Source organism: Panulirus ornatus, chromosome 32 (assembly GCF_036320965.1).
Source record: "Panulirus ornatus isolate Po-2019 chromosome 32, ASM3632096v1, whole genome shotgun sequence".
Lineage (NCBI taxonomy): Eukaryota > Metazoa > Arthropoda > Malacostraca > Decapoda > Palinuridae > Panulirus > Panulirus ornatus.
In genome coordinates, this window is record NC_092255.1 from 22,059,068 (window position 1) to 22,079,423 (window position 20,356).

At 47.2% G+C, this 20,356-nt stretch overlaps 1 protein-coding gene and 1 long non-coding RNA gene across 3 annotated transcripts in view; one reads left to right on the forward strand and one right to left on the reverse strand.

The window, feature by feature from the left end:
• LOC139759166 (uncharacterized) overlaps nt 1-20,356 on the forward strand; it is a 287,348-nt gene that overhangs the window by 200,954 nt on the left and 66,038 nt on the right. The window contains exon 6 of the long non-coding RNA XR_011715005.1: nt 19,848-19,938. This is a non-coding gene — a long non-coding RNA (uncharacterized lncRNA). The remainder of the gene's footprint in view (nt 1-19,847; nt 19,939-20,356) is intronic.
• Nucleotides 1-20,356, reverse strand: part of LOC139759164 (homeobox protein araucan-like) — a 200,982-nt gene that overhangs the window by 132,968 nt on the left and 47,658 nt on the right. The gene's annotated exons all lie outside the window — the stretch shown is intronic.

Consider the following 20,356-nt stretch of genomic DNA (forward strand, 5'->3'; position numbering starts at 1 on the left):
TCCCTCATCCTTCACCCAGGTATTACATGATAGGCGCTGGTTGACAGACGTCTTGGCATGAAGCCGCTTTTGTTTGCTCTTTTTCCTTCCTAAGCTTACTTCTCGCGATGCCAGCGCGGTGTACTGAAACACGGTTACAACCCTGATTCTTCTGTCCGATGATGGATCGTCGAACAACCACTTTTGACAACTTGAGTTACGCAGGAGTATGACACAGAACGGTGAACGAGTCTCTTCTCATTGTCGTCTCAGCAAACGATAAATGTGACCGCCAATGCAAATAAAAGGTCGCGTTGTCGGCAGTCAGAATGGGGAATATGGCTGGACGGACAGAAGGACACGTTACACGAGATTGAATATTTGCGCAGTACATTCAGCGAGGTCGCCGCCGCGGAAGGCCACATACAAGAGAGCAGCTTGAAAAGCAAGGCATGATGATGATGATGATGATGACGGCGCAGAGCTACGGAGGGTAACGAAACGGCTTGACTGTGATCGACCGTGTCTGTTGAGGGCGGTTAAGAATGCTGCGAACACGCACGCACACCCACACACACACTCAAGCACGCAGGAAGGCCCACAGAGGAGAGAGTGTGATGGAGTTGCACTAGATGATGTGGTCTTTAAGTGACTGTGGGGAGTCATAAGAGTGTCTTAGACTACATAAGGAACAAAGAATAATTATCAAGATAAATGAAATTACCGGTTATTGGAAAACTGAACACTGAGGTGTTGTGGACGATCAAGAAAAAACAAAGTAGTTGAAAGAAAAACTTTGAAAGTGGTGAATGGAAATGATAAATGCTGGTGACGAGGCTACAAGCACGAGCTGTAGAAGTAGGTGTGAGATGTGTGCGTGGGTCTGTGTGTCCTGGCGATGGAGGAACGTGTGTGTGTGTAGCAGGACTATACTGGCGGAGGTTCAGCTTGACCCACCTTCGTGGCGTGAGGCTGAACCTACTACACAACAGACAGACTGCACTTAGGTTTATAACGTCGGGAAATAGCTTTCTTCTTGGTCGTTAATCACGACTGTGCGACTCTGGGATATTGATGGCATGGTCGTCGATTAACTCCCAAAGGGTAAGGCCCAAAGGCCAGGCAAGCCATCATCATACCCGAGCGTCGTAACGTCATTCTCGAGGGTCGAACCCCGTCCTGCTCAAGAGACTGGGCGGGATACACCACAACAGCAATATTTTTTTTTTTGAGTACTTTACAGCAGCGAGTGTCTGGGACAGTCGAACACCTTAGGAATATCGGGCACTGAGGGCTTCCGGTAGCCAGTAGGACGATGTGGAAGCGGACAGTAACGTCTTCGGACAATGAAGGCGTTTGTAAGCGACGGGTGTCGGGCAGTGAAGTAGGCGGACAGTGACAGAGTTGGGCAGCATTAAGGTGATGGGCAGGAAGGGAAGCGGGCAGTGAAATGCGTGGGCACTAAGGGCGTCGGGCTGTGATGGAGTCGGACACTGAGGGTGTCAGACAGTGAAATAGTCGGTCAGCAAGGGTTCTAGTCAGTGAAAAGGCGGACAGTGACAGTTTCAGGCAGTGAATAAGGTAAGGAATGAGGGAGTCGGTCAACGAGGGTGTTGGGCAGTGAAGGAGTCAGTCAGGAAGTGTGTCGGGCGGTGAAGAAGGTGAGCAGTGAGGGAATCGATCAGGGAAAGTGTTGAGCAGTGAATTAGGCAGACAGTATGGGGGTCGGGCAGTGAATAGTGGTCACTGGAGACGACGTGGCGGTCGATGTGATGTCGTTATACACTGACTGTGAAATATTCTTATCCAACATAATCCGAAACACGAAAAAGAACAAGATAGATGAAGGAACCTTAGCGATCCGAAGTTACGTCAGGCAATTCCACAATATCACCAGGAACGACTGCTTAATACAAATAAGTCATGAAAGGACTTCCCGTAGCTTCATCACAATACAAATACAACCTACAGTAAACTGAGATACGGATAAGTAAACAAAGAGAGGATCCACGGATACCTTATATACCAGACAACCAAAAAAGGAAATAAAACAAAATGGAAAGTAATGAATGAATTCTTGCCCCGCGAAATAGCAATAAATACGACAATATCCGAAAGGAAACGTGAGATTAAATTTCACAGTAATGGATCCAATACGATAAAACAAACAAAAGCCGATAAAAAGGAGGATTCCTGGCCATTATTAAGAGGTCCGGATCCTCTTGAGTCATTTATTGCTTCCCTTATGATGATTCCACGCTTTGACCGATGACTAGAAATTATAAGAATTTCCCCCAGACAAAAATGCGTCTCTGAATTCATTTGTAAGAATTTTTTTTTCCTTCCTTCTTCTTCCCCAAAGGTTCAAGACGAAAGAATACGGTAGAAGTTTTAATTGTCAAAAATCCACTTAGTGTTCCAGGAAGGGAAAAGAGGAAACTATTGTTGGAGCGTGGTGGTTAGACCGTCCTCCGGTCTCTTATTAACAGACGACGGAAAGACTAGCTTTTGTTTTTACGGCTTTTTTCCCCTCTTTTTTTTAATGGTAATATGATTGCTCGACTGTGTGTGTGTGTGTGTGTGTGTGTGTGTGTGTGAGAGAGAGAGAGAGAGAGAGAGAGAGAGAGAGAGAGAGAGAGAGAGAGAGAGAGAGAGAGAGACTGGGAGAATATTATATCTTTTCTTGACTATGTGATACCATGATGAACGTCTAGTTGGTCTTGTACATGTAATGTATATAGAACGTATACACACGCTTGTGACCAGCACACACACACACACACACACGCACACACCCTGGGCCTCCGTGGTTAGCGTTACTGACCCTGAAACAGCACGGGCCAGGCCCAGATCGTACCAGTATAGGTTCGAATCCTGGGCGTGGGTGTCGATCGACCCGCACCCAACCTACTGTCGAGTCTGGTCGATAAAGAGGTACCTTGCTTAGGCTAACGTGTGTGTGTGTGTGTGTGTGTGTGTGTACTTACGCAGGAGTAAACATATGCATGTACATAAGGTTAGTAGACGGGGCAAGGCGAGTGTTAAACCTCTTACCCCAGCAGCACACAAGTAGTAATCACACGCCAGACTCCACTGCAGTATACACCCTATTCATTGGCGTGGCTCCGGGAGAACTTAGGACTGTTCAGAGTCGCCTTGTAACCAGTAACATTGAGAATTATGATAATGATATTAATATGCAGAAAGATGGATCCCTTCCATTAAGAACCCACTACACACACACACACACCCGCGTCCAATGCTTGCCTCTTGACCTGTAATTGGTGAGGTATGATGAAGCCAGTGTCTCACTTGCATTCGTATGATATACCCGCTGTAGCTCTTGGGCCAAGAGGTATGTTATCCCTCCCCCTGCTGTGATATACTTGACTACGCTTATACTCAAATATACTGCTCTGTAACCCCTCTCTTCCAGTTACAACTTCTTAATCCCAATGAGTATGCTAAGCCCCATCCCTGTGATATACTCTCCACCACTTGTGATATGAAAGGTATGCTAAGCGCCTCCTTTGACATAGCGATAACTCTTGTCCTGGTAGTATGCTAACCCTTCCTCTAGTATGCTAACCCTTCCTCTATGATGAAGTCAGGAGAGTTTGGAAAGTATACCAACAACCGTTTGTGGTATACTTGGTGACAGTCATAATCTGATAGGTATGCTAATCTCACTTCCTCTCCTGTATGTTATATTTTCGGACTGTATCTGTAGGTTTGAGAGGTATGCTAACTCCACCTCCGCCTTTGATATGCTCGACACCACCTGCAGGTTTGAGAAGTATGCCGACCACCTTCTTCTTTGATATGCTTGAGGTATGCTGACTCCATCTCCTCCTGATATATTCGACTACAGTTGTAGTTTAAGAGATATGCTGCCTCCACTCTCCCTGCGATATACTCGGTAAGAGTATACGTCTAAAGAGGTATACTGAACGCATTCGTCTGCCTCCTTACTCTGGTAGGCTTTTGATATACTCTTGTGTTATAGTCTAGAACAAAAGTAGACCATGGGGTATGCTGCTACCAACAACAGTAGACCATGGAGTATGCTGCTACCAACAACAGTAGACCATGGAGTATGCTGCTACCAACAACAGTAGACCATGGAGTATGCTGCTACCAACAACAAACACCCCATTTTGACGTCCTTGCCTGAGGCATCGCACCGGGCTTACCCGCGAAACGGTTGATGGCATTTTGCGATGCACAGAGCAACAAGTTAACTTTTCTGACGTTTGTTAACCCTATGTTAATCTAGTGAGCATACTGAAAGTTGGGCTGGCTGTGTATTGCTCGTCCGCCCGCTTCGCTAACAACCGCTATGTTAAACCTAGTATATGCTCTCCACTCGCTTGGCTACCAGCCTCTATGTTAAACCGAGTATATGCTCTCCACCCCTTCGCTACCAGCCTCTATGTTAAACCGAGTAAATGCTGTCCACCCGCTTGGCTACCAGCCGCTATGTTAAACCTAGTGTATGCTCTCCTCCCCTTCGCTACCAGCCGCTATGTTAAACCTAGTCTCTGCCCTCCATCCTCCATATTCTAGGAAGCTTGGCTATACTCCGCTATGTAACCCTGTTTTTTGGGGTGGATGTCATATTGTAGCTGCTTTGTTCCTCACTGTTTAGCAGTATAGCCCACCAGCATTACTGTGCCATACAGCACTGCACCATACTTCACTGTATGATGCTGTTACAGATATTCAACACCTCTGTCCAGATACAGTTATCCTGGCGAGTTACTGTAACACTACGCTGTATAACACTGTCACCAGTGATCCTCGCACGTCTTGCCACTGTATTATGCATCGTTCGCTGTAGTTTTTCTGTATCGTATTTTCCAGGTGGTTATTCGCCATACTTCGCTATTTCATATTAAGATAAATGTCTCTCACTCACTTTACACTGCTCTCTATGTCACTGTTCAACTGAGTCCTTACTGTACTCCAATCTGCATGTTCTCAATAGTTCCCCCCCTCTGTATTCCGCTGTATTACTATTCCTAGCAATTTTCTTCTGTATCCCAGTGTGCTAGACACTTCCGTAAGAATTCTTGTCTAACCTTAGCTATATCATATTGCTCTCAGCAGTGTCTTTACATTTTCCTACAATACTGTTGCGAGCTATCATCTTTTAGTACATCATACTATTTCCATCAGTTGTATTCTATAACCGGAAAGCATGTATTTTGTATTCTATATATTCCAACATACTACGCAGAACAGCATGCGACCCCCCCCCCCCCCTTTCTATATTGCGCTATATACTTCGTAGCTCACAAAGGCCTCCCATTTTGTATTTAACTATACTTCACATTTCGTAGCAAAGCACCTTCTCCCTCCTCCCCCCCCCTCTCTCTCTCTCTCTCTCTCTCTCTCTCTCTCTCTCTCTCTCTCTATATATATATATATATATATATATATATATATATATATATATATATATATATATATATATATATATCCACTAAACTACATACGTAGCTCACAGCGGCCGTTTCTATACTCCGCTATGATCCACAGTTCAAAGCAGGCCTCCATATCTATGATACCCGGTTCATGTCGACATCCTTCGTCGACCTTACTTCACCATCCTTTTCGTTTTCTCTCTATCTATCTATCCCTCTATAACACGCACGTAATCTGCGGGTCTTCCCGCCAACTGTATATCATTCTTGGCAGCCCTCTACTATTTGCCACACCTCTCGTCTACACAGCGCCCGGCTATTTTAATTAGCAGTCAGGATGGGCGATAAAAACCCCGGAGGAAGTTGAGGCTGGGGGGGTCGGTTCTCCGGAGGAACGCGCCAACGTGTTACAAGAACGCAGGGCTGGAATATTAACAAGGTTATTATCAGTCGCATTCAGATTAGCTGAATTGATTAGGGGGGGAAAAGGCACAGTCTCTTGGGCTGTGTTTCTCTCTCTCTCTCTCTCTCTCTCTCTCTCTCTCTCTCTCTCTCTCTCTCTCTCTCTTTCTCTCTCTCTCTATCATCTGAGGATGACGGTCTGTTATCATTCTGTTGGGTGATGCAGTTTTCCTTCTTTTTTTTATCATCATTATCATATTCTTCCTTTATATCTCTCAGCGTTGCCCGATACATTATCATATCGGCCGATGATTATCTCCCGATATTATCTTGGTATAATGATACATTATCTTCCCATTGCGTGATGTACGCGGGCCGATACCATCGCACTTGTGGCGATCGGCTTTATCACTGGGGCCCCGATGTTTGTGTCCATATACGTCAGTGTGTGGGACACGTTGTCATCACACTGGGCTATGATTCTCACCCAGTTCTCGTCATAATAGCATCATCAGGGAATTGGGTTACGTATTACCTGAATAAATGAACCGTCCGCCGTCCACCAGCGTTCATTAAATAAAACTCCTCTGAATTATAGACTCCACGTGGTCCATAAAAAGTGATTTACACCCATCCCACCGGAGAGAGAGAGAGAGAGAGAGAGAGAGAGAGAGAGAGAGAGAGAGAGAGAGACAAGAGCCGCGTCCTTACGACACAATTAACGTGTTAACTAAAGGCTCTCTCTCTCTCTCTCTCTCTCTCTCTCTCTCTCTCTCTCTCTCTCTCTCTCTCTCTCTCTCTCTCTCTCACAGTCCACCACACTACCAGTATTAGGTTCTCGCCGGGGGGGGAGAACAATATAACACTGAATACACTGGGATCGTTTATATACACTACCGGGTCCTCTATCGTCCCCCAGCAGAGAGGCTCCTTAGTATTCAATCCTTCAGCAGGAGCTGTTGACACAGGGGACCCTAAGCTAAGGCCCTCACGCTCTACCGCCAATAACCAGGATGGAGATATTAGTAATGGCATCGTATGTAATGTGTGTTGGATCCTCTTTCTTTTTCTTCGTTTTTTTTTTTAAGGGGGAGGAAGGGTTTCCGATATCTGTTGCTGAGTGATAATGATCCTCTCTCTCTCTCTCTCTCTCTCTCTCTCTCTCTCTCTCTCTCTCTCTCTCTCTCTCTCTCTCTCTCTCTCTCTCTTTTTCATATTATGAATAATTGATTTATTTTGTGGTATTAACAAGGGTCCAGTGTTTTTCCCCCGCACCAGGAGTCTTTATACGACCCTGATTAAGGCAGTATCAGGCCTCGGTAATAGGCGTCCGCAGATATCGCCGCTAATGTGTTATCCTTGTATCTACCGTACGGGTGATAAGCAATATTTCACCCCGTCCACAAAACAAGGAAGGAGTGAGGAGGAGGAGGGAGGAGCATTGTCGCTTACCTCATGGTTATCAGTTGGGGACATCCGCCGGACCGTCACCCCTCCTCCTGCCCCACACCCACACACCCAACCCAAGTGGTTTCCTTGCCCTCCCCACCATCCATCCTTCTTCAGGACTCGACGCGTCGCCTCAGCACCCCAAGGGCCGCCCCTGACCTTCCCTCCCTCCCTCCCTCCCACTCCCGCCTCGTTCCACCTGCCCTGCGCTACGCTAGCCAGTAAAGTCAAGCCTGGCTTAAGGATAAAAGTAATCCCACCTCCCTCCCAAAACACACACACACACACACACACACACACACACACACACACACACACACACACATGACTCTCAGCCTCCGCCCTCCCCCAAATAGGAATCAGATTCACACAAACTCGGGGGGCGGGCGCCGGAACTGACAGTGTCCTCCCCCGGGTAATAAAAAGCCACCAAAAAAGAAAAAAAAAATATGTGACAGGTGTTGAAGCAGATGACGTAAGGGGGGGGGGGGGATGGATACACTTTGATAGCCACCCCCCCTCCTCTCTCTCTCTCTCTCTCTCTCTCTCTCTCTCTCTCTCTCTCTCTCTCTCTCTCTCTCTCTCTCTCTCTCTCTCTCTCTCTCTCTCTATACTGTATGGGAGAGTAGATCATTACACACACACATACACGCACTACCACACAGACATACACATTGGGAATTCCACCTGCGCAACACTGGTGTCTTTATTATCCCGCAGTTTGTCACGTTCATCACAGCTACACCAGCACTCTGGTGCACTGCCTCTCCTGTTCACACACACGCACACACACACACACACACACACACACACACACACACACACACACACACACGCGCGCGCGCGCGCGCTAGACGCCCTGACTTGATGGCGTGAGACGAGGCACGTCGGAGTACCCGTAACCTCAAACACATCGATGTACAAGACCGTCGGAAGTTGGAGAGGAGAGTAGCGGACGCAGGTCGACCCCCTCCTGCGTTATCAGCACAAAGATCAGATGCAAATGGCGTTAACTGTAGCGTTTGAGGCTAATGAGACAGGATTATGAATTGTAAAAAGACATGTAAATTACCATTCCATTAACGCCATGGCCGGGACCTCCTGGGGCGGAGTTGGCCAGGTAACGTCATCCAGGGCCGGGTGATGACAGGTAACAGTAGGGGGCTGACGTGCAGCCCGTACGGACAATGGACGCCGTGAGGAGGACCATGGAAAGGTTGCTAAGGACAAGTCTGGCTTGTGAGGGGCCTTCGTATGGCTCCGAGTAACATGAGGAACATGTGCGTTTTGGGCGGATGTGTGTGTGTGTGTGTGTGTGTGTGTGTGTGTGTGTGTGTGTGTGTGTGTGTGTGTGTGTGTGTGTGTGCGTGCGTGCGTGATGCCATGTAATAAGATTTTATGTACGTGACTGACATGCACACGGACACCTTCACAAATATGCCTTAAGAGAGGCAAGGCTCATAAATCCCTCACCAGGATTTGAAATAGGAATATAGCAAAGACTGTAAAGGTTAGCTATGTGTGTGTGTGTGTGTGTGTGTGTGTGTGTGTGTGTGTCGGGATGAGAACCTGGACAGCCGTCTGTTGCTCATGGGTAAAGAGTTTTCAGTCCTGGGAGGGACGTGTTGTCTGTCGTCAAGCGAGGCATGACTGTGTGCAATGTGGCTGGTTGAGGTGTCATCACCCGGGTTAAATGTTTAAATCGCCATTGTTTCTTTATGATCAGTGGGCTGGGGGCGGCAGAGCCTGACTTTGGCTATTACACAGACACTGCCTGTGTATCGCCCTCCATACACAGAGGGTATACGCGCACAGTTACTGCGGACGAGCGTACTTGTAGATGTTGCTTGGTCGGCACATGGCGTGTGTGAGAGAGGTGCAGAGAGCACACACACACATACGGTACGCCGCTGGTGTATGTGTGTGTGTGTGGGTGACAGGGATATAAGTGTCCCATTAGGTGGTTCCTATGTGTCTGGCCACAGCATATAAGTACACACACACACACACGTCACGCCTCTCTGGTCCAGCTGTACCAGACCTCGGCTAAAGCTGTATGATCACGAGTGACACATTCCACCACTGAACTGATAGGTCATGCTCTTTGATGCGAGGTGTGGATGGGGAGTCTTGGATGGTGGGGGAGTGCTGGACGGTAGGAAGTGTAGGGAGGTAAGTCGTATGGGATTCAGGGGAGTGAAGGATCCTGGGGAGGGTTAGTGAGGTAGGGAGGGCAGCCTGGAACCTGGTTACATCCCCCAACCCAATAATTATTACCACCACTCTCTGTTATATATCCGGTGATAACGACCTTTTTTTTTATGTCCCATTACTCTGACAGCGTCCATCTCTCTCTGTCTCTCTCTCTCTCTCTCTCTCTCTCTCTCTCTCTCTCTCTCTCTCTCTCTCTCTCTCTCTCTCTCTCTCTCTCTCTCTCTCTCTCTCTCTCTCTCTCTCTCTCTCTTGTAGGTAGTAGGTAGATACCGAATGGGGAAATTGTACCGACACTACCCGTCTGTTGCGTATCGACAGGGTAATAATGACAGCAGCGCAGCGTAACCAAACTTCGGTGGCTGTCAATTTTCAATCCTCTGGCCTAGGTTGCCGTCATTTCTCTCTTGCCTCGCCCACACAGGGGGGGAGTGCTGGCATGCAGCCCAGAAACACACAATCAGTCCATCTCACGCATAACACATGACTACACGTTACTCACATGACTCGTTCTTCGTGGCTAGATTTTCCTGTGGTGGGCGCTTCCCTCCCGCTAGTCCCTGCCTTTCGTCAAAATCTCACACAAGCAAAATATCGTCGTAAACACTCGCAAGCAAATTCTCGCCCCAAGTAGTCGTAAGTACTCTCACTGGCAAAGTCGCGTCGTACGCACTCTCGCAATCAAAATCGCGTCGTAAGTATTCTCGCACTCAAAATCGCGTCGCATTTACGCGTACCTCACCCTTTCCCCTCCCATGGCGTCTCACAGTCACCTGTTTTCGTCAGCGTTTCAGAAACGTTCTTTATAAACGTCGTATTCTCCTGCCGCCTCTCTTGTCGTTAGTAGTGATGTGGTGGTAGAGGTACCCTCCTCCTCCTCCTCCTCCTCCTCCTCCTCCTCTTCCTCCTCCTCTGCCTGAGGTCATATCAGTGAACATGATGCAGTCTTTGTTGGACCTGCGACGTCTGTGAGTGTGGAAGAGATACGAACTCTGGTTGATAAGGATTCTCAGCTCATGATTCTTAACTCATGACTCTTAACTCATGATTCTTATCTCATGATTCTTAGCTCACGATTCTTAACTCATTATTCTTATGTCATGATTCTTAACTCATGATTCTTATCTCATGATTCTTAGCTCACGATTCTTAACTCATTATTCTTATGTCATGATTCTTAACTCATGATTCTTATCTCGCTATTCTAAACTCATGATTCTTATCTCGCTATTCTTAACTCATCATTCTTCTCATGATTCTTATCTCATAATTCTTAACTCATGATTCTTATCTCATGATACTTAACTCGTGATTCTTAACTCGTGATTCTTATCTCATGATTCTTAACTCATGATTCTTATCTCGCGATTCTTATCCCATGATTCTTAACTCATGATTCTTATCTCGTGATTCTTCCTCATGATTCTTATCTCATGATTCTTAAATAACGGTTCTTTACTCATGATTCTTATTTCATGTTTCTTAACTCATGAATCTTAACTCATGACTCTTATCTCATGATTCTTATCTCATGTTTCTTAACTCATGAACCTTAACTCATGACTCCTATCTCATGATTCTTATCTCATGATTCTTAACTCGATTCTTAACCATGACCATTAAGGATCAGGTCAAAGACCAGGCCATAATAGATTTGATAAAACTTTGTTGATAAAACATTTTATCATGTTTAGTACTTCAGCAGTCATTGTACCGGAGACAGTCAGCGTCAGCCGGAGTACATCAGCAGTGATTGTACTCCAAGACAGCGTCAGCCATGTTACCTCAGCAGTCATTATACTCCAAGACAGTCAGCCATAACACATCAGCAGTCACTGTACAGGCAGTCAGCGTCAGCCATAGCACATCAGCAGTCATTGTACTCCAAAGCAGTCAGCGTCAGCCAGAGTACATCTGCAGTCATTGTACTCCAAGACAGCGTCAGCCATGTTACCTCAGCAGTCATTATACTCCAAGACAGTCAGCCATAACACATCAGCAGTCACTGTACTCCAAGGCAGTCAGCGTCAGCCATAGCACATCAGCAGTCATTGTACTCCAAGGCAAACAGCGTCAGCCATGGCACATCAGCAGTCATTGTACTCCAAGGCAGTCAGCGTCAGCCACAGCACATCAGCCGTCATTGTACTCCAAGGCAGTCAGCGTCAGCCATAGCACATCAGCAGTCAATGTACTCCAAGGCAGTCAGCGTCAGCCACAGCACATCAGCAGTCATTGTACTCCAAGACAGTCAGCCATAGCACATCAGCAGTCATTTAACCAAGACAGTCAGTGCAGTACGAGCATTGGATGATTACGACACCAAATGAAGACCTCAGCAACTACCTTAAAGTAAGGACCTCATTAAACCCTCGAAGTGCCACAGTCTCAAAATTTGAGGCGGCCCTACGTGATGTGAGCAGCCATGCCCCAGCCTCTGCCCAGGTCACACCCAGATGGTTTAATACATACAAGATTAGGGGAGCCACCTTTGTCATGCTAATACATTTTTTTTCCCCCCACTGCTAAACACCGTTCACTGTGGAGCCCCTCACTTGTTAACTGTTTTTATGCAAATTAGGTAATGAGATGCATTAATCTGGTGACAACATTTTCACACGATGGCGTCATTTAGTCTCATTATTCACTGATAAGCCTACGACTGAAATTAATGAATTATTAATTATGTTACAGTGTGTCCGTTCCCGGATGACAACACGGGTCGGATTATCATGTTCTCTTTATCTGAAATTTGTTGAGCATACATTATGGCGTAATGTACTCCGTCTATCGATTTATTTCTTCGCTTCTCTCGAAAAATAAATTTTGGGGACGTGCGTCTGTCTGTCTGTCTGTCTGTGGGGGGTGATATTTCATCATCCAGTACTTCTCTCTCAAAAACAGTTAGTGAAGATACCCAGTCCAGGCTTGACGCAACTCTTGTATTTTCCATTTTTTCATTGCCTACTCTTTTTTTTTTTTTTTCCTCCACTGGAGCAAACTTTTTATTCCATTTCACAGCGAACTCTAAACTTTGAAAGTAGAGATATCTGCCGCGGCCCTAAACTCGGCCTGTCACCCACTGTTCCCCTAAAGTTGGGTGTTTGGTGAGGCGACAGCTGTGGCCACCAGGAGGAGTAGGAGGAGGAGGAGGGAGGGACAGAGGCAGGAGAGGGATGGGAGAAGAGGGAGGAGAATGAGGAGTCGGAGGAAAGGGAGAGTCAGAACGAGAAAAGAAGAGCTGATGGGAAGTGAATGAAAGTCAAGGAGGAGATAACAATAGAATGGCTGGGGAGGGTCGAGGTACACAAGACCCCGAAGAAGACTGCTGATGAAAGGGGGGGGGGAGATGAAGAGGAGAAGGAGGAGGGAGGGAGGAGAAAGATGATAAAGAAGAGAGGGAGGGAATGAGAAGGAGAATGAAGTGAGTGAATATTAGACTGAATAAGCAGTGATGGCGTTGGTGAGGAGGGTTGGAGCCGCCGAAGATGCCGGAGAAGCAGACACATGACAACAGACGAAGACCATAAAGTATATATAGATAGACGTCGATGAGGGAGGTGTGGACGAAATGGAGGAGGTATGAGCACCCGAAGGGATAGAGACCTCACTGAGGACGAGAGGGGAAACTAAACAGTGTTTCGAACGAGGGAACAGAGACGTAGACGAAGGGCAATGAATAGAATCAATAGACCAAAACAGGAGACAAGAATAAAAGACCTGAAAGGCTGGAGGACAAGGACGAGGAAGAGGAGGAGACAGCTGGAGGGAAATGAGAGAGGAGGAAAGGAAACATGCCACGGGAACATACCTCGCGGATCCTAACAGAATCAAGCGCGAGGCGGAACCAGAAAAAAAAAAAACAAGAATTGCCTCGACAAAATGGGACATCTGATCTCCTTATTATGCTGCACCAGAGCTCCCCATCACGTGGAATGAGAGGAGGCAAGTCCCCACCTCCCCCCTGCCTCTCCCTCTCGTACTCACTATGGCTCTATGTTACCCCCTTCTCCCACACAGTTTGGTCGTATTTCCTCCGTCACACACTGTAGTCGTATAACCCCCTCTTGTTCACACACTCGTACCAGACGTGTCACCCACTGTCTCATACTGGTTAGTAGTATCACCCACTACCTCGCTCTTGTTTAGTCGTGTTTATCTTGCTTATACTGGCTGGTCGTATTAATCTTGCCCATACTGGCTGGTCGTATTATCCCCTCTCTCACTAGCTGGTCGCATCACTCCTTCCTCTCACCCACTCTTAGTCTTCTCATCCCTACACACACTCACGTGGTCGGTTCGTTACCTTACACACTACCTCATTCTTACCATCCTTATACACACTCGTTCAGCCCTATCCTTCCTCACACACTCGCTAAGGTGTATAATCCCTCCCATCCCCTCATACACAGTCCCTCAGTCGTCTCATAACACACTCACACAGTGGTATCTCCTCCCCACACACTTAGTCTTGCATACACACACTCCACATATACCTGCCCTTCACAATTATTCTGCTGTATCGTTCCTCATATACTCACTCAGTCCCGTCCGCTGTCTACACACACACACACACACACACACACACACACACACAGTCATACAATTCTCTCATACACGCACTCAGTCGTACCACACCACACACTTACTTTCCTAACACACTCCCTGGTAGAATCCATCCCCGACGCACTCGGATCACACTCGACACATTTTATAGCATCCTTCCCTCCCCAACATACACACTCACTCAGCCATATCGTCTCCAACCCAGTCAGTTGTACCCTCGCCCAACACACTCAGCCAGTCTAACTGTCTCCCCCCACCCCCTCCCTGTCCTTCATAAACTGGCTTTAGTGGCATCCGTCGACCCTCCTCCCTCCTTCCCACACTCACCCTGGACGCCAACCACCCCGACCCCTCCTCCTCCTTCCCTCCCCTCCACCCTTTGCAGTGATCGCTTACCCAGCTCGCGACAATCTGTCGTCCGTGCAATATGCAATATGCAATGAACCATCTGAGACCTCACCCTCTTATATCAAGGGCTGTCGTCGCCTTCCACGCCCTCTCCCGTCACACCCCTCCCCCTCATCCTTACGCTCCCCTTTCTCCATTTCACCCCTCTCCTCCTATTTCACCGTCTCCCCTCCTATTTTAGCCTCCCCTATTCACTCCCAAACACCATCCCCATTCAGAGCTAATTGTTTAACTGTCAGCGCGCAACTGGCGGCCCTAAAGCGATGCGTTGGCCGCTATTTAGCTCGAATATATAGCTAGTTTGTTTTCATGGGGGCATTTGTTTGTGGTGTGGCCCCCGGCGACGGCCTCCACGCCTGGAACCTGGGAGTTAACCTTCACTCCACATCTGGAACTCTTTGCTGAAATACTTTACGTCGGTATTAAGGCGGGAGGAGCACCAGATGCTGCGGTTTTGGCTCTCTCTCTCTCTCTCTCTCTCTCTCTCTCTCTCTCTCTCTCTCTCTCTCTCTCTCTCTCTCTCTCTCTCTCTCTCTCTCTCTCTCTCCCCTCTCCGGTCGTCGACGACCTTGCGACTCTGCTGAAGGCGACTGTAGTTCATCACAAGCGTTCAGATCTGACAGAGGAACTACTACACCGGGAGTAAAGCGCTCCGTTATGTTCATATGGATGATGTTCTCACACAAATGGTTGTACAAATCAGTACATTTTTTTTCTTACTCGTGACGTAAGTATAGCAGTACGTTGATGACACGGACTGCGAAGGATGTAGAGTTTCCAGGCTTCTAATTTCCCATCTCAAAACACCATCTTTGAACTGGAAGTTCCCGCATGAAGCAAAACAAAAAAAATGGTTTCGTAAGTGCGAGCTTTGAACCACTAGCGTCGACCCCGAAGCCAGTATACCTAGACTAACACAGCCCCGAGACGGGTCAAAGTTCACCTTCACACTCATAACCAGTGAACCTTGAACCCCCGAAGCTCCGGAAGCCTCCGAAGCAAACCGGAGGGAGGGAGGGGAGGTGGGGAGGAATAGCTCAGAACCGAGGACTGAGGGAGGCTAACTCGATGGCCGGTCCTGGTCCTTTCTGACGAGAATACAGGCTTTTGGCAAGATACCACCAATGATTAGTTAACCCCTCCCTCACTCACGGATGCACTCCAGGGGCTTAGAATTGTTTGATTACCGCATCGTGCGTAGCGCTGATCATAAATAATATACTACTGAGCCTGAGAGAGAATAACACACGTCAGTATTTGATGAATGTTTGATGAGAGACTGGATGAAATAAGCCGACGAATTTTGCGTGGAAAGGGAAATTCAGATGAACACAAAGAGAGCACAGAGGTGAGGAGAAAGTTCCCAAGAGTTCTGTAGCCAAAGACCGATTGCTGCGCCTCCACACCCCATCCCCTTCTTCCCAAACCCAACCATTCCCACACCCTTCCGATATCTTCACCCCTCCTCCTCCTCTCCCTCGCTTCCCCCCTCCACCGTGCCCAACCCCTCTCCCTCCTCTGTCTCTCTCTCTCTCTCCTGGGACAGTGGACTCCGTATCCCCTAAATGGTTTCAGATTTCATGGCCATATATTGGTTGTTAAATTGTCCCGATCACACAGGTCTCCGACCGTATTAGCAGCCTGGACTCTGGCCTCTCCCAGTGTACTCTGGCCTATATTCCGGGATGTACTCGCCTGTGTTCTGGGAGGTACTCTGGCTTGTTCTGTGGCTTGTATTCCAGCATGGACTCTAGCTTGTACTTCGCGATGTACTCTGGCTTGTATTATGGGACTTATCCACCAGGCCTGCATGTACTCTGGGCTGTACTCCTCATGGCCTGTACTCATGGATGTTCTCAAGTCTGTACTTCTCTTTTATAATCTGGCATGTACTCCTGGATGTACTTTGAACAGCACTCATGGATGCAATATGGACTCTACTCTTACCTCTACTCTGGTGTGCACTCAGGACTAGACTGTGGCGTGGACTACAATGTGTCCTCTGCCCTACACTCCAGCATGTACTCTGGTCAGCATCAATGTATGCACTACAATGTGTGTGCTGTAACCTGCACTCTGCAGTCCACAATATGCCCTAAACAGTGCTCTGGCCTGTAATCAGTTTTGTACTCAAGATATACTCTCGTTCCTGTGTCAACGTCTGTTGTAGAATGCATTCATAAATGTGCTCTCTCTCCTCCCTGCACTCACGTGTGTACTCTAGATGTACTCTATCCTATCTGGACTCATGGTTGCACTCTGTTCTGCATCTTCTCATGGCTCATCTCTATCCTGGCCTGTATTTAAGAATGTATTCTGGCCTTCACACACACACACACACACACACACACACACACACACACACACACACACACACACACACACACACCAAATACTCTTTCTAAAACATTTTTCGGTCGTGTTATCAGTGAATGAGTAATCCCCAAGAGTTTATTTTATATAAAAAGGAATTTTTCACTCCATTCTGTAAATGTAAAAGAAGAAATTTTCAAATTAGTGTTACTCTACTATGGGAGGGAAGGCGTACACACACACACACAGCCATAGCCATCCAACCCTCGCTGGCCACGGTAGCAAAATAGACCATATCCCCATAACTGTAGACGCCATATTACGCTAGTTATCCACGCTGTTGTCGCCCTAATGGTTAATTAAACAAGAATGAAAGCCCAAATGATGTTGCTTTTGTAAAGTTTGCCTGCAAGTACTGAATTAATCAGGTGTTATTGACGTGCAAATGAATTACTTAACCGGCCTGACGGAGCCTACACTCGCCCAGATGCAAGTGTGATGAGACGAAATACTGGACCATAGAGACGCTGGCAGGCCCTCCACACCCAACACACCCCTCATGTGTACTGCTCTCCCCACTGCTGTCACTGCCACTGCTGCTGCACCTACTGTTACTGCTGCTGTTATGTTGCTGATCTGTCAAATTACTTCTGTGGCTACTACTGCTCCTGCTGTACCACTGCTGTTGCTACTACTGCTGTACTGCTCTGTGGATACTGTTTATGCCCTTATATTGCTGCTGTTCTTCCATTCCTGTGCCTCCTGTTGCTACAGTTCTGTGGTTGTGTTGTTACTGGTGTTAGTGCTGTTACTCGGACTGCTGCTGCTGCTGTCATATTGATGCTGTGATTCTACTGCTATAGACGTGTTGTCTGCTGCTGCTGCTCTGCTGTTTCTGCTGCTGTTCTACTGCTACTTGGACTCTAGTTCTGTAGTTCATCATGTTGCTCACGCTGTTGCTGCTGCTCTGCTGCTGCACTGATAAAGCTGCTGCTACTGCTATACTTCTGCCGCTCTAAGACAGCTTCTGCCACTGCTGTACTTTTCTGATGTTACTCTTTTACTGCTGTGTTTTGCTGTAATAGTGTTCTGCTAATATTCAATTACTGTTTTAATGTTATACTGCTGCTTTGTAGCTGCTGTGCTGCTGTTTTTGCTTTACTTTAGCTATACTTTTGTTCTGCTACTGCTGTTATTGCTCTGCATTTGCTATACTCCAAGCCTGCTAGTTCAGTTGATGCTGTAATGCAGCCTAACTACTGCTGCACTGCTGTTTCATCGCTGCTGTATTGTTTCTTTTTTTTATATTTCTGCTGTATTGCTGTTTTGTTCCTAATCTACGACTGCTGTCATGTTTCTTTCCTGCTGGTCTGACCCCGAGATTAATATGCATGTGATAAACCCATCCTCCACACTCTCCGTCAGCCCCCTTCCGGACCCCTGCATCACCACCTCCGCACCTCTCCGTCACTCCACTCTGCACCCCTCCGTCATCCCCCTCCACAACCCTCCGTCATTCCCTCTGCATCCCTATGTTACCCCCTCCACAACCCTTCGTCGCCCCCTCCCATAACCCTTTGTCACCCCCTCCACAACCCTCCATCATCCCCTTCCACATCCCTCCGTCACCCCTTCCACAACCCTTCATCAACCCCTTCTACAACCCTCCGTCAGTCCAGTCTGCAGTAAGAACGCTGCCTCATTTTCCCTTTACTGAACTCACTCGAGCTCTTGGTACACTTGCGCTGTTAAGTCTGGTGTGGTGGGTCGGGTGGCGTGGTGGTCGGAGGTGCTGTGATGGTCGGGAGGGTGTCGAAGGGGTTATGGGGTATAGGGGGGGTAATGGTAGTGATCATAGTTGGTGTAGAGGTAGTGGGGTGAGGGAGGAGGTAGTGTTTAATTGGGTGTAGTGGCTTAGTGTGTGTGAAGCTACTAGCTGTGGGTGAAGTAGTGGCCATCGATAGTATAGTTGACAAGAATAGAACAGTGGTTAGGGATGGTGTATTGACCAAGGATAGAACAATGACTTGATATCGGTATAATGGCCAAAGATAGAACAACCAGGGATAGCGTTGTGGCTAGGGAGAGTGCAACAGCCTGGGATGGTATGGTTAGAGTTAGTGTGGGGGTGGTGGAACAGTTCTCCCCCTTCCTCCCTTCCCACATCCATCTTCCACTTGTTACTCCCTAATGAGGGGTGGGCGTCGCCACATAGGAAGTTGAGGCCAAAAACGAGGGGAAACAGTGGCGAGGGTAAGGGTTTCCCCTGCGTACCCGGGGGCGTCGGGAGGAGGGGACGAGGGAAGGGAAGGAAAGGGTGCTGGTAAGGGAGATGGGACGGGATTACGGTAGGGGAACAACGGGATGCGAGATGCAGAGAGAGAGAGAGAAAATCTGGGGAGGTAGCCGAGGCGGGGCGGGCGGGCCGGGGGGTCTGTGAAAAGGGGGGAGCCCCTGGTCTTGGGGAGAGAACATGATGGGAGGGAGGAGGAGCTGTGGAAAGGTCGACAGAGGAAGACACAGGAGGGGGAGGAGAGAGTAGAATCATAATCAATGAAGCCCGGAGGATGGGGAGGCAACGAGAACACATGAGGCAGTGCCAGGTATGTTGAGGTCTTCCGCAGGAGTGACTTGGATGCTTTCCACACCACACGCCAGGGAGGCACCTCCACACTTGCTCATCAAGACCTGCGTCCAACCAGTTGACATTATACCTACTACACAACTCTCTGGCCGTGAATCCTGAAGGATTACACTTTACCCCCGGCCATCACTGATCTCTTTACCTATCTGTTGCTCGACCTTGATATACGATGACATTACATTCGCCAGAGCCTCAATAACCCAACCTTGTGGACTCCACGTTCGGCCAGTACCCTAGAACAAAGCCTGGTAGTTTTAACCTTGTAACCGTAATCTTTGGTCTGCATTCACCACAAGCACATCACGTGTACTTGTGTCATGAAATGTTTTTTTTTTTTTTTCAATCCCTTTCAACCACATTGTCATTTTCCTACCCAGCGCGTGATACGATAACAAAATATCAAGCGACTAATCTGAAATGATTTTGAAATAATGAAATTCTCTTTACAGTGTTGTGAGACGTGTGTTAGCCACGGGGATATGGACGAAGTGCCACACAGAAGTGGAGGAGAGGGAACTGTGGTCTCGCTAGTGCACTAAGGTATGTGTTGTGTTGAAGTAGACATTATCAGTCCTCATTACAGTATTGATCTTATTTCTTGTACCTGATTATTATTATTATTATTATAATTATTATTATTATTATTATTATAATATTTATAATTATTATTATCATTATTATTATCATTATTATTATTATCATTACTGTTGTTATTATTATTACTATTATCATTACCATTATTGTTATTATTATTATTATTATTATTATTATTATTATTATTATTATTATTATCATTATAGTTATTATCATCATTGTTATTATCATTACCGTCATTATTATTGTTGATATGATAATTATCACAATTACATATACGAGAATGAAGCGCCATATTGCTCTTAGAACTTTTTCTGGACGAATCAGGGGAGGAGGAAGCAGTTGTAAACCTCCCCTGTACTTT